The 15585-nt window shown below is 39.2% G+C and overlaps 1 pseudogene; it reads left to right on the forward strand.

The window, feature by feature from the left end:
* Nucleotides 1-9209: 9209 nt before the first annotated feature.
* Nucleotides 9210-15585, forward strand: LOC117128989 (annotated as a pseudogene).

A 15585-nucleotide genomic window follows, 5' to 3' on the forward strand; every position in this document is an offset into this window, starting at 1 on the left:
TTTGTTGAAGCCAGTGGCAGTTCCAAATTTGCGAATGTGCCGTTTGGCCCCAAGGACGCATATGGCGATAATCAAGGGATTCGCTTCGAAGTCGCACTCGTTTCGGAAACACTATTTTTTTTACCCATTGAGAGTGCGTCCGTCGAGGACGCATATGGCGATAATCAAGGGATTCGCTTCGAAGTCGCACTCGTTTCGGAAACACTATTTTTTTTACCCATTGAGAGTGCGTCCGTCGAGGAGATCTGCATCCCATTCTATCAGAGTCAATGTGGTCAAAGGGGTATCTTGACCGGATACTTGTTAATTTTTGTTTCCAAGATATCTGATATCACTCAAATTACCCTAAAGAGTGTTACTCTCATCAAAAGAAGTCGAGTTATAGTACTTAGAGATCGAATCCACAAGGAGCTAGGGAACCGATTAGATCTAAACAGTTATATGATTAATCTAGGCTAATAGGTTTTAAAGTAGTAAATAAAGCAAGTAATAAATAAAGCAATAAACAAGATGAACAAGGTAATTGTTCAGCTTAGGCATGGGCATTCGGGGTCCCAATCGGGTTTCGGTTTTATCCAATCGGGTTTCGGTTTTTCGGGTTTATCAAAATCAGCCCTATTCGGATTATATGAAATTTTGGTTCGGGACCGGTTCGGGTTCTATCGGGTTCGGGTCGGGGTTAGTAAATCTTCAAAGAACCGGTACAACCCAATATATTTTTGGGTTCGAGTCCCAATCGGTTTTTCGGTTTAAAAGTACCTGATTTTTACCTATTTTATAACCAAAACATGCGTAAAATCGGTTCTTCAGTTTTAAAATACCTGATTTTTACCTATTTTGTAACCAAAACTTAAGTAAAATTGATTCAAAAATAAGGAACATCCACCGTGATCATTCAAAATCAAACGAAAAATAAACATATTTACTGATAAAAAGAAAACAAAATAAATAAAAGCATAAAACGAAAATCAATTTCTCATGAAATGAGAAACATTGTTTAACGAAAACAAAATCTAAATCTAAATACTTCAAGATTTAACGGCCATCTTCAACCATCAACCTTCATGTAATAGAACCAACAACCATCATGTAATAGATAAGTATTTTAGATGTTCAATATTTCTTAGAGTATTTTGGATAAATATTAGGAATTGAGATCATGTTTGGTACAAGATCTTTTCGAGGTTTTGAATGTTTCGGGTTCTATCGGATATCCATTTAGATTCGGGTTCGGTTCGGATAATACCCATAACCCGAAATACCACAAAACAAGATCCATTCGATATTTACGTCGGGTTCGGATCGGTTCGGATTCATTTTTTTCGGATCGGATTCGGTTTATTTGCCCAGCCCTAGTTCAGCTTGGCAAGGAGTAGTTTGATGGAAGGATGGTTGCTAGATCTAGGGTTTCTATTCAGGTGTTGGAGATTATAATTCCTATAGGTACCTATTTGTTGCATGCATGATATGTTAGAGCTCAACCGCTTAACTCAGTGATCAGCTGTCGCATGTTTCACTGGTTAACAAGCTAGATCTCGTGTCTCAACGGTTAGTATGTTGACAACGAAAGAGTGTCGATCGATGGTCCTATAGGGACATCGACCGATACACCTTTGCCTACGTCGACCGATAGTCATTTTTTTCGGATCGGATTCGGTTTATTTGCCCAGCCCTAGTTCAGCTTGGCAAGGAGTAGTTTGATGGAAGGATGGTTGCTAGATCTAGGGTTTCTATTCAGGTGTTGGAGATTATAATTCCTATAGGTACCTATTTGTTGCATGCATGATATGTTAGAGCTCAACCGCTTAACTCAGTGATCAGCTGTCGCATGTTTCACTGGTTAACAAGCTAGATCTCGTGTCTCAACGGTTAGTATGTTGACAACGAAAGAGTGTCGATCGATGGTCCTATAGGGACATCGACCGATACACCTTTGCCTACGTCGACCGATAGTCAGTTGAGGACATCGATCTACGGGTTCTAGCAAGGCCTATGCGCGAGATGATTTGCCCTATTAGAATGCTAAATTGGCGGTTAGCCCTCTCTAACAATCCTAATATGATAGATAGATGTCAGGATGGGATAACAAGAGTGCTTGAGTATGCAATCCTATGATCAAGTTCTAGTTAATTACTCTAAAACAAGCAATGAATACAATTCTATCATGAATATCACAACAAGGTAGATCTATAGTTTGGGGCTAATCCCACAAACCTATCTGAACCCTAAACCTAACAGGTGGATCTATTCAGACATGAAAACAGAAATGAAATAGATTAATAAAACTGAAATAGAAATGATTAAGAAAACCAATGGAGTTCCAGGAGGACTCTGATATGAGTTCCTCCTTTCTCTCCTCTCAGAGAAACAATGGAAAATGAAAGCATGTAGAAAGCGTAGCCGTCAACAATGGCTTAGAAATAACATAAATAGGGTTTCTGGTCGTCCAAGGGCATTCTGGTAATTTGTGGCTTCTGGGCTTCTTGCAGTCATAAAATATACAAGGCCCATGATCTGGGATGTCCATCGATCGATGTGCAGAGTGCTACATCGATCGACGTGGCTTTCTCTTCTCGGCAGCTTCCTCTTGCGAGGCAGACTGACCACTCCTCAGTAAAATGGGCATAACCTCTGCTACAGAATGCTGATTGACTGGAGACCGGTGGAATTGGAAAGCTAACTCAAAGCTCTATCTTGTGTCAAAATATGGGCTCAATCTAACGGTCGGAAGGTCTCCATCCATAGCTAAACATCTGACGCGTCTGTGCAACTCTGCACCTCCAAAGGCTCCAAAAGACTCCAAAATCACCATATTTCTCCTAAACGTCCCTGAACCTGTAAATACTCTAAATAGACTCCAAAACATAATAATTATATCTTTAAACACTTTAAAACACTTATAGACCATGATTAAAAATGGGTAAAATATATGGTCTATCAACTCCCCCAGACTTACCCTTTTGCTTGTCCTCAAGCAAAACCAACAGGCAGTCTCTATGAAAGAGGTTTGAAAACAGCTGGGACTCACATGATTTAAAACTTAGAATCATCACCTCTACAATATTACAATCCACATCTAAGAAGTCCTAATCACAGAAGCACATTATACAATATCCTAGCTTAGCAACCAAATTCACCTAGTCAACAACTCAACAGATCCTGTCTGACAATCCCCTCTACTAACCTCATGTCTTGCATAAAATAAAAGTGCAGGCCTTACCTTGGGAGTATCGATCAAGGAACACATGGACTCAACTCAAGCAAGTAGGTAGTTTCATCTGATTCCTTTCTTCTCTCTACTCTCTTCTCTGAATCTCTTTATTAGTTTCAATCCCAATGAATTTCGATGTTGATTAGACATCTAGTTCATCTTATTGACATCATGCTCTTTTCTTCTTCTTTTTTTTTCTTTTTTTCTTTTCTTTTGACAAAGTGTAGCGAATAATGGGGTCATAGGAGACACTCCTACCCCTCGTTTCCACAATGTGTGATCATTCCCTTCAGACTTAGAATAATGGAGTCACATGAGACACTCCTACCACCTCTGCCTCTTCCAGGAAATCATTTCAATCTTTTCTTTATATCTTGAGATGCCGAAGAGAGAGAAGGAAGGGAACCAGCAACACATATGAGCGTTTACCTTTCAGACTTGCAGGAGGATTCCGATCCCTTGTATACCAAGCCCCAAGACAAGCAAATCAAGTCAAATTAGGTTGGAGGTCAGCTTTGGTTCCTTCAAACATTCTCAGCAATTGCAAACATAGTTGACAGGTTGATCCACTTTAGTATCTTTAGTACTATATGCAATCAGTAAGTCTAGAATGGTGCTAAAGAGTGGTTAGATAACAAGCATGAATCTAATAAGTTCATTATCCCTTTCTTGACTCAATAAAAACAGTTTTGAAAACATTTTATAAAACTCAATAGATAAGCAAACATCAGTAAACATCCCCCCAGACTTAAATTACACTGTCCCCAGTGTATATTTAGTCAGAGTTATGGTTAGAAAATAAATAATAAGTAGACAATTTAACAAGTAAGAACGATAACCTGCTCGACATCAGTGTCGATCGACATAATGAATAGACAATCGACCGATGTTGATGAAGTGCTGTCGATTGATAGTGACATGGTCTCATCGGTCGATGGCTAGAGCAATCATTCGACACAATGAAGAGACAATCGATTATTGGATATGGAGTGCTGTCGATCGATATCGAGCTGGTGTCATCGGTCGATGTGCTGAGCAATCGTCTACTCGGATCTGTTCTTTTTTTTTTTTTTTTTTCATAACTAAAACACAATATCAGTAGAACCTCCCCCAGACTTAAATAACACTATAGTGGTGTTATCCAGTCGGAGATTGGTGTAAATAAATCATAAGTACTCAATTTAAAAAGTTAGAACGATATGTCATCGGTCGTGGCAGATGTAGCAATGTCGATCGATATCGACTTGTTCTCGCCGGTCGATATCATGGCAATCGTTTACTTGGATCCATATTCTAAACATCTAACTAAAACCTAATAATAATGTAACCTCGCCCAGGCTTAAATAACATTGTGACCAATGTTATTCAGCCTAAGATCGGTGGGAGAATAAATCATAAGAACAATATTTAACAAGGAAGAACAATATACCTAACTTTGATGTGAATATTGACCAACACAGTTAAGTGGCGATCGATACCCTTGATACTCTGTCGATCGATGTTAGCTAGCCATCGTCGACTTCTATGGAAACTCGTCTTCCTCGGATCTTTTCCTTGTACCTAACATAAATAAAATACTAAAAGTCTAAAAGTTAGTAATATATAACTAATAAAACTAATTAACTAATAATTAATAAATTTTTTTTTCGATGAACAGTAGCTCTCGATTTTCTGCTACAGTGTCGCTCGATATCTTGCTACAGTGCGTTTGCTACAGTATCGTCGTTACTGTTCACACTTCTTTTTTTTTTTTTTTTTGAAATCATTAAAAAACAAAGAATCAGTAATAAATGAAAGATAAACAATATTTAAAATTACCTAACAGTGGGTTGCCTCCCACTCAGCGCTTATTTTTAGTCATTAGCTTGATTTCTGGAGATCTGATTTAGTCCGGATGAGAATGAGAACTTGCTTCAAATCAAGTCTCAATGTCTACTCTTTGAAACTTTATCATTCTTGTGTGAAAGCCTCCTCCATAGTCCCTTCTCCTTTGTCTATCATTTCAGTAATAAGGAGTGCTTTGAGCTTTGCAAAAGGCTGTGAGAAGCATCTGCTGCTCACTCTGGATTTTCTGACATTATCTGAGAAGTAAGGAGTCAATGGTAATTGAGAACCTCCTTTGGTTCGTTTCCGCTTCTTCCAATTTCTCCCCTTCTTTCCTACAGACTTGTGTAATCTCACTCTGGACTTCCTGGCATCATCTGAGAAGTGAGGAATAATTGGTAACTGAGAACCTTCATTGATTCTTTTTTTCTTCTTCCAGTTCTTCCACTTCTTTCCCCCAGACTTGTCTGAATGCGTGGTGGTATCTCCATAAAAAATATTTCCACACAATTCATACTCATTCTGCTCTGATTCGCGTCTGGTGTCGATCGATGGTATCTGATCGGTATCGATCGATGATGAAGTGTTAGTGTCGATCAATTCCAATTTGCTGATGTCGATCGATGGTGCTTCCGCTGGGCCTTCATCTACTTCATCTCTAAATCGCAGCCCTCTTTGAGAAGTTTCTACGTACTTATTATCATCAAATACTTCATCATAAGAACTTAACTCCATACTTTTATCCGGTGGGATAGGAGATGCAGCTTTAAACACTGCAGATGGAACCATAATCTTCACAGGATCATGTATCCTCTTCACTCTTTTGCAAATCCCAACAGCTTCTTCTGCACATATAGGTGGTCTTAGATGTTCGGGGACATGAATGTGTGATGCTCCAGACGTGTGTTCTTTTCTTCCAACCAGTTCTGGTTCAATCATGTATCGTGATAGTTCATCCAAACATGGGTGTCGATACTTGCAGTCGGGTGGGTATCGATCGATCTTATCTGGTGGGTGTCGATCGATATTATCATGGGGTTGTCGATCGATGAAATCGGGTAGGTGTAGATCGATGGTATCTGATGCATGTCGATCGATGATGTAGGGTGGGTGTACATCCATGATGTTGGGTGGGTGTCGATCGATCTCATCAGGTTTATGTCGGTCGATGTCATCAGCCTTTAAGGAATTTTCCAGACCTTTTCCTGAAGCGGGCTGATCATCAAGCTTCTGCCGAAGCCATTCTTCCAACTCCAGAAAGTCTTTCAGAGTGACTTTGTCGACATCTGAGGTAAGATCACAGCTTGATTCATCGATGCTTTCCTGTGTCGAGTTTGCAATGTCCTGAGGACAACTCGATCTTTCAGGGATTTCAAGTGGAATCGATCGATGACAAAAGTCTGTGTCGATCATTTCTGAGGTACTGGGGTCGATCGACGATGAGGTGGGGGTGACGATCGATGTTATGGTAAGGGTGTCGATCGATGATGAGCTCGTGTCACTAATATCAGCTACTTCTATTGTGCTCATCATTCCAGACTCATGTTGCTCATCATCCTCCACCATATATTCCATCATAGATCTCATCTCAATCTCTACACTCGCCGAAGCATCATAGAGAAACTTGTTGACGAAAGCGTTTGCAATGTCATTCCAAGTAGTGAGAGATCCTGGTGGTAGCTTCTTCAACCAATGAGCTGCATCTTCTGCAAGAGAGTATGAAAATAGTTTGCAGAAGTAGTAGTCTTCAGAGACTCCATTGCATTTAATAGTTGATGCTAGATCTTTGAATAATTCGAGGTGGTTAATGGGATCTTCATGAGGAAGACCATGAAAGGGATGCTTACCCACAAGAGAGATATATGCAGGGTTTTGCTCCAGGACAGTATTCTGCAGTGTCGAACGACGCAATGCAGACCTTTTAGCATAGGCATCCTCAGGACTGTTATAGTCTCTAATTGCCTTCGGTCGTCCAGTCCTTGTAGAAGGTATCGATCGATGACAAATATTTGTATCGATCGTTTCTGAAGTGCGGATATCGATCGATTCTGAGTTACTACTGTCGATCGATGCTGAAGTCGGATCTTTTGTATCAGCTTCTACTTTGCTCTGCTCTCCTGATACATGATATTCATCATCCTTAACTATATCATGGTTGACCAGCTTTTCTCTGTTCAGTTCGTCCTTCTGCTTACTCTCATCTGCATGGTGAACCTGAATGTATGGCTGCTTGACATGAGTTGTCGGTGTTCCAATATCTCCATTCTCCTCGCTGTAGATGAAGTCAAGAATCTGACTCATACTAATCATTATTCCTTTCTCCCGATCTTTAATCATCTTGTCAAGCCTTTTACTTCGAGTTGCTACAGCCTCGCTGAACCAGCTAAAAGCATCTCTAGATAAACAATAGGGGAGATCTTGCAGATAATGTGGTCTGCAGATATTTCATCGTGCTTGTTTGCTGAGGCTAACTTCTCAAGTCTCTTGATAAGATCGTTGGGATCCTCATGAGGAAGACCACAAAATGGATCCTCACTTCCCCAATCATACCATAGACTTGTTAGATTAAAGGTATTCGTCTCAGCCACAACAATTACATCAGGGATTACACTACCTTCTGCATTAATCAATTGTCCCGTGAGACTGCAAAGGCGACCTTCTTCGTCCCGCCAAATACCTTTCTTGTCGATCTTAAGTATAAGCGCTTCGACCTTTTCTGTCTCTCCGTAAGTGGTGTTCGTCATTGGAGGAACAGTGCCGCGATGAATAGTGTTTCGATGAACAGTGTTCGGATGAACAGTGTCGATCGATGGAAGATGAATAGTGTCGACCGACGCGGGATGAACAGTGTCGATCGACGGGACATGAATAGTGTCGATCGACACGGGATGAACAGTGCCGAGGTGAACAGTACCTCGGTGAACAATACCGCGATGAACAGTGTCGATCGACGTCGGGTGAATAGTGTCGATCAATTCGGGATGAACAGTATTTTCTGATACAGAATGAATAGTATTGTGATGAATAGTGTCAGGATGAACAGTACCTGGATGAATAGTATTGTGGTGAACAGTACCCGGATGAACAGTAACATGATGAACAATACCCGGATGAATAGTACTGCGATGAATAGTATTTTCCGACACATGATGAATAGTGTCGTTCGATGCTTGGCTCACGCTATCGATCGTTGCTGCTTGGAGGGTGTCAATTGATACATCCCTCGTAGACTTACGGATCGTGCATAAACCAGCAGGCTCATTCCTTGAAGGACCTAGAAATCCTCTCTTCATTGTTTTCTGGAAAGAGTTATGTACCTGAAATAGAAGAAAAAATTTTATGAGTTTTTCGAACAATAACAAAACCTAGACTAAATCTAACTTAAACAAGATCTAATGGCGATCAAAACTCCCCGGCAACAGCGCCAAATTTGATATCACTCAAATTACCCTAAAAAGTGTTACTCTCATCAAAAGAGGTCGAGTTATAGTACTTAGGGATCGAATCCACAAGGAGCTAGGGAACCGATTAGATCTAAACAGTTATATGATTAATCTAGGCTAATAGGTTTTAAAGCAGTAAATAAAGCAAGTAATAAATAAAGCAATAAACAAGATGAACAAGGTAATTGTTCAGCTTGGCAAGGAGTAGTTTAATGGAAGGATGGTTGCTAGATCTAGGGTTTCTATTCAGGTGTTGGAGATTATAATTCCTATAGGTACCTATTTGTTGCATGCATGATATGTTAGAGCTCAACCGCTTAACTCAGTGATCAGCTGTTGCATGTTTCACTGGTTAACAAGCTAGATCTCGTGTCTCAACAGTTAGTATGTTGACAACGAAAGAGTGTCGATCGATGGTCTTATAGGGACATCGACCGATACACCTTTGCCTATGTCGACCGATAGTCAGTTGAGGACATCGATCGACGGGTTCTAGCCAGGCCTATGCGCGAGATGATTTGCCCTATTAGAATGCTAAATTGGCGGTTAGCCCTCTCTAACAATCCTAATATGATAGATAGATGTCAAGATGGGATAACAAGGGTGCTTGAGTATGCAATCCTATGATCAAGTTCTAGTTAATTACTCTAAAACAAGCAATGAATACAAATCTATCATGAATATCACAACAAGGCAGATCTATAGTTTGGGGCTAATCCCACAAACCTATCTGAACCCTAAACCTAACAGGTGGATCTATTAAGACATGAAAACAGAAATGAAATAGATGAATAAAACTGAAATAGAAATGATTAAGAAAACCAATGGAGTTCCAGGAGGACTCTGATAGGAGTTCCTCCCTTCTCTCCTCTCAGAGAAACAATGGAAAATGAAAGCGTGTAGAAAGCGTAGCCATCAACAATGGCTTAGAAATAACAAGGCCCACGATCTGGGATCTCCATCGATCGACGTGCAGAGTGCTACATCGATCGACGTGGCTTCCTCTTCTCGGCAGCTTCCTCTCGCGAGGCAGACTGACCACTCCTCAGTAAAACGGGCATAACCTCTGCTACAGAATGCTGATTTACCGGAGCCGGTGGCATTGGAAAGCTAACTCAAAGCTCTATCTTGTGTCAAAATATGGGCTCAATCTAACGGTCGAAAGGTCTCCATCCATAGCTAAACATCTGACGCGTCTGTGCAACTCTGCACCTTCAAAGGCTCCAAAAGACTCCAAAATCACCATATTTCTCCTAAACGTCCCTGAACCTGTAAATACTCTAAATAGACTCCAAAACATAATAATTATATCTTAAAACACTTTAAACACTTATAGACCATGATTAAAAATGGGTAAAATATATGGTCTATCAATATCTAATTTCGTATCCATTCTCTTCTCTTATTATTATTATTATTTTTTGCAGAGACCAACATCATTCCTCCGTTTCTCGAGGATATACGCACCGTTAGAGACATTTTCCGCGGTATACCGTACTTTTTGGGCCAAAGAGGAATCTGAAATGGATATGGAGGAGTTTATCCCCTATGACATTCAGGTGAGAGGGAGAGGTCAAGATCTCCTAAGAGCAAGCAGGTTGCCGTGGATGACTACGACAATAATGCTGTCGATGGGATGTCAATCCGGCGGACGAGCTGTTCCGTAAGTACCTTAAAGCCAGGCTAGCGGAAGCAGCACTGATCAGTCTTACATGCCGGGTTTCAACAACTCTGCCCCTGATTTCAACAACTTTTCCGATTTTGGGGTGCCCTCGACTGTAGGGGATTTTGTTGAGTTGAAGGTTTCAAGGATGTGCAACGGGGTTAGTTCTCGTCTTTGGACGTTTATATATATATATACACTAGGTAGTAACCCGCGCTTTGCGCGGGATTAGATATCTAAAACTATGTTGATTGTCTATATTATGATTATGTATATATAAGGTGTAGCTTTAGTAAACGGTGCAAAAAATATAAAGGTATGATTCAGTTAAATATGATGTTACGACTATGTGAGTATACGTGAGTAATATTATTAACCCGAAGTTTATGAGTCGGGTATAGTCTGACTTGATGTTGATATAGATGTTAACTACTTGGCAACCATTGTGAATATACATGTTTTTTTTTTATAAACTGAAGTCTAGAACTCGTCTTTATGTTAATAAACTATGAAACGTTACGTCAAAACATCGAAATTTGTTTATTTTCGTAGATTAATCTAAATGCAAAACGAAACCATAACAATATGGAATAAATAAATAATAGTGTTCCTGATTTATAAAAAAACAATAAAAAATCATAAAAGCAATTGAAGGTTATTCGACCTTCAAAAAACATAATCTCCTATATATTAAAGGGGAAGCACTTAATTTTTTTTCTTTAAAAGTCTAATCTGACGTGGCTTCATGAGAAGCCTCTATTTACAAAAAAGCATACTGAATTATTTTAAAAAGATTTTTAACCTTCGCGCTTTATTGACATAGTTTGCAAGTAACACATTTGTAATTTATTTCAAGTATGTATATACTGAATTATTTCTGATTATTTTATACAACTTATCCCTACCATTATGAAAGGCCTCTAACATGATGTTCAGACGACATACATTTATGAAAAACATCTTGTAAGACCGTGCATACCTTTATATACCGCCATATTACTGTTATATTGTTTGTAAACCGAGATGCAAGATCACACCCCGAATGACAATGTGTAGCATCATTGAAGAAAATAGTATTGAAATTTAAATCGAATATGAATAATAGAAAGATATATGTTAATAGGAAACGACAGAGAATAGAGAGGTCAACAGCGACTTATAACTTAATTTAGATTATCCCCTATATATTAAAGATGGCATGGAATAGGTAAATGTAAACATAATCAAAATAGAGGCTTTGTATTAAATAAAATATTCCAAAACACAATAGAAAAACCAAAACCGATAATTAAAATGTCAAAAAACCAAAAATGAAAACTCAAACATAAGAGTAAAACAACGGGGAAAAAGCCTCTAAAAAACTGGTGTAGCCACTTTTTTCAGTCTTTTCCTTCTTGATTCGAGTAGTACATGGAGTCCTTGTAACCGAATTCTGATCGACTGCTTCTTCCAAGTTAACAATAGTCGTCCCTCTGCGTTTGCTGGAGTAAGATCAGTTCGTTCAACTTCTTCAGAAGACTCAGCAGATAGGATGAGGGAACCCTGTAAGGAAAACCAAATAAGTTATATAACTAATAGATAAAATCATTCTAGACATGGAGTATGGAGTAATTAAAACTAAAAAACAAAAACCTCTGGTGCATCGGAGAGTACGGTATTGTCGCCTGTATAGGTTAGATTTGGTAGCTGGCAATTTTATAAGGACACACATTAAGCAAAATACTGCGAAACGGTATAAGTATAATTAAACGCAAAACTCAAATGGATACCTTTGGGTAGACCTTTGTATCGAACTCACTAATTATCTCATCATTGGTGATAATCTTAGTGACCTTGTAAGTGTCATGGTTATAGAGAAAGTTTTCTCTTTCAATACCAACCTTGAACAAATAAGTCTTTCCAACCAAATTCTTAAGAGCAAGGGTTACAGCAGCCGGTTCCTCAAGCTACACAACGAATTATACTATAAATTGCACCTATTATAAGCTTAAGAACTATATAACCATAGAAAATAATATAGATATTATATATTATTATAATTGATATTATTGGGAGCTCCGACCAGTGCCCGCCCATCAAGGTGCATTCACGCCCATCAAGAATATAGATATTTAGTCATTCACGCCCATCAAGAATATCACGGTAGTTTGCAGGATTAAACCCGGAAACCCCAGCAGGAAAATCGCAATCTCTTACACGTGTGGTTTCAAGGAAAGAGATCTTGTATTGATGGTTAGTAGTTCGGTATGAACCACATGACTGTCCCACTGAGAAGTTGATGAATATCTTTGAACTACCTTCGGACAGCTGCGGATCAAATTGATTAACCAAATCTTTCTTCACAGACGCATGAATCTTCACGCCCTGAAAAAAACATTGGCAGTAAAATGCTTCTTTCAATTTCGTTTGATAGAAAAACATAGGTTTATATGATAAGAGAAAAAACATTAAGAAACTAACGTTACAGTCGACCACAACCATCTCAATTTTCAAGCCTCCTGCAGCGGAGTACTGCTTCCAAAGTCGAATGATCCTGACCCTGATCTTCCACATTGTTTTGAAAGGTTTGAGGTCAGTCACACTGCTGAAAGAAGCCATAAGTTTTAATATGCAAACGGTATAAAGAAGGATTCAAGTCCATAACCTTGTCAAAATTGTCAACCATCTTGAACTCGAACGTACTTTAGGTTATTTTATTGGGATGGAGAGTAATAGAGGCGAGGCTTAATATATATTTACAATCGTATTAACATTAGGTTAGAATATTTCACCTCTGTAACTAAGAAAATAACCTAGTTATGGCAAACCAAAATCTCCTTAATATAATACGACTCAAAATATACTTGTGGACCAAGCATAATAACCAACTTTCTATAAAATTTATGTATGTTAGATTTAACTAATAATCAAAATAGACATGTTACATAAATCAATTTCAAACAAATATTCCTTAGTTTATTTATATTTTGAAAAAAACGAAAATAAGCTATATACTCATACGCCATAGACTTCACATGTTCGTTTACCAAGTTTGTGTATGACACATTTAAAAAGAACTCCATTGCATGTCACTGCCACAAAGTAACTTTCACCACTATCCAATATCATACAGAGATATTCCCTTGGTAATGTTGTAAGCATGCTAAAAGCGACACTTCCCCAACAGAAAGAAAACAAAACTTGTTTGCATGAGGCTCCTTTTTTGACCGCTTTTTTCACCTCTTATTCCTTTTGATGATCTATTTAAGCATTCCTCCTAGAACTGCTTGCACTCTCACAAAGACCATATGCCCACCGAGTGAGATACTAAAGTAAGAGACATACAAATAAATTCGCGGTTAACAAAGAGATCCCATTTACGATGGTCTCAGAAAAATCGGTCAACAACTACAAAACCGCGCCACACAACGTTGATCCAAATTCCTATGACGACGACCAAGGCGCAGATCCAAATTCCTATTTCAGAAACCTCAGCGAAAGCTATTTTGCTGCGGAGCCACTCCGCATGTTGCGTGACCCCCACAAGAGTTAGTATGCACTGGTGATATTTGCGTGGTAACGAAAACGTTTGTTTCAAAAGTTCATATTTGCGTGGTCTGTCTATGTGTTATAAACCTAAGCATAGTTCGAAACTTGCAGAAGTCAAACAAAGACGTCTCAAGAACCCTATATATAAGAGTCATTATCGCATTTTTAACACATACAAACCAAGAAAAGAGCCTAACCAATATCAAAAGCTATTTCTTGTTTATCTTGTTTTTTTTTATCTTTCATTCAAAGAGAAGAAAATATCTTACTATGATAAGGAGATAATTAGTGGTCCTAATAATCTTAGTTGTTATTTTCGTCGTTGTCTTGGACGTTACGCAAGTTGAAGCCACGATGTATTTCCCGGTGGCCGTCGATGAGCTGTCGATGAGCTCTTGTTCTGCTATTGCAGGTGCTACAAAGAGGTCCGGTTTGAGGCTCTGGTAGGAATGGTTGCACCCATATTCTTCGCGGCGGTTCAGGAAGGTGTCGCCACGGCTAAGCTGCCACGACAAACTTCTTCATGCTTTGGCAGAGAGCTAATTCGATATGCCTCTTATGTAGTCTTCCAAAACCAACACATCACGTATGCTTGTAAAATTAAAGAACCAACATAAAGTGGAAAAGAAAAATTGGTGTGTTACGTGAATGTTAATTTTGAGAAAGACAAGAATAATTAAGGTAAGTTTTGTTTGCATTTAAAGCTTGCGTTTTTTAACAAACGCTCTCCAAGTGACACGTATGTATTTTTGTAAATAGAGGCCTCTCATGAAGCCACGTCAGATTAGATTTTTAAGGAAAATTTTTTAAGTGCTTCTCCTTTAATATATAGGGGATATATATATTTTTTTTTTCTCTTTTAAACGTAAAGGACTTTACTAACTCCGAGTAATTTTCTTAGGAGACTACTCGCGCCACACTGACCTCAGCATAAAGGTAAGTAGTTTAGTTTAATTAGCAAATATATATTCCGTTTTATATAAAGTTTCAGCTCTGAATGTTTTAGGTTATTTTGCATTTTTCAGGTGAACAATGATAGAAGCAGAGACTACACAATGCCTGACGTGGCTGTTGCGATGGCTCCACAGCCCAGCCATAATCCATACCCGGGTAATTCCCAGCAATACCATATGCGTCTCCACCTCATTACCAAAGCTCTTTAGGCGAGCCACATGGAAGCGTGCATGGCCTTGTTTAAGGCTGAGCTGACAGAGAAGGAGATCGCCCATTTGAAGGATGAGGCTGCAGCGAACTTCCTTTGTGAGAAGGAGTTGGCTGCGAAAGAAGCACGCAGAGCGTATAGGAAGGGAAGAGAGAGGTTTCTGATATCGTGAAAAATCGCTACACCGAGTTTTCGAACGAGTTCGGGGAGCTCAGCAAGATGTACAAATCCATTGGCGATTGAATGTCGTGGTGCCATTGGCGGATTGTACCTTACTAAAGTCCCTGAGTATATTTACGAAAAATAGTTGGCAAAGAAGACCCGTCGCATGAATAGGAATGCGAACATGGCTTCCATGATCCCTCTGATCGAAGGAAGGATTTGGGATCAGTGGGCTTCGATCCCCTTGTCTCCTGATTCGAAAGAGGTTGGGTCAGAAATACTTGTCGAATCTGGTGAGGTGAACCAGTCAGCCTCCCTTGTTAACAATTGCTCGTTCCGACAGTCGATGTCCAGAGATTATGAGTTTGATCCGTGAAGAGTGTTGGTGGATGGAGTTGGTATCCGAAGGGGATGTGTTCCCTGCCTATGTTATATTATCGACCTCGTTTACTTAGGCCATGTATGGCCATTTGTGTTTATCCTTGGCCGAATGTGGCCGTCTTTTTATGTTATCGGGACTGGCCATTTGTGGATTTGAATCCCTGCCGCTGGGCGGTTTTTTTGATTAATGAACTATGATATTTATGTTTAA

Source organism: Brassica rapa, chromosome A10, assembly GCF_000309985.2.
Source record: "Brassica rapa cultivar Chiifu-401-42 chromosome A10, CAAS_Brap_v3.01, whole genome shotgun sequence".
Lineage (NCBI taxonomy): Eukaryota > Viridiplantae > Streptophyta > Magnoliopsida > Brassicales > Brassicaceae > Brassica > Brassica rapa.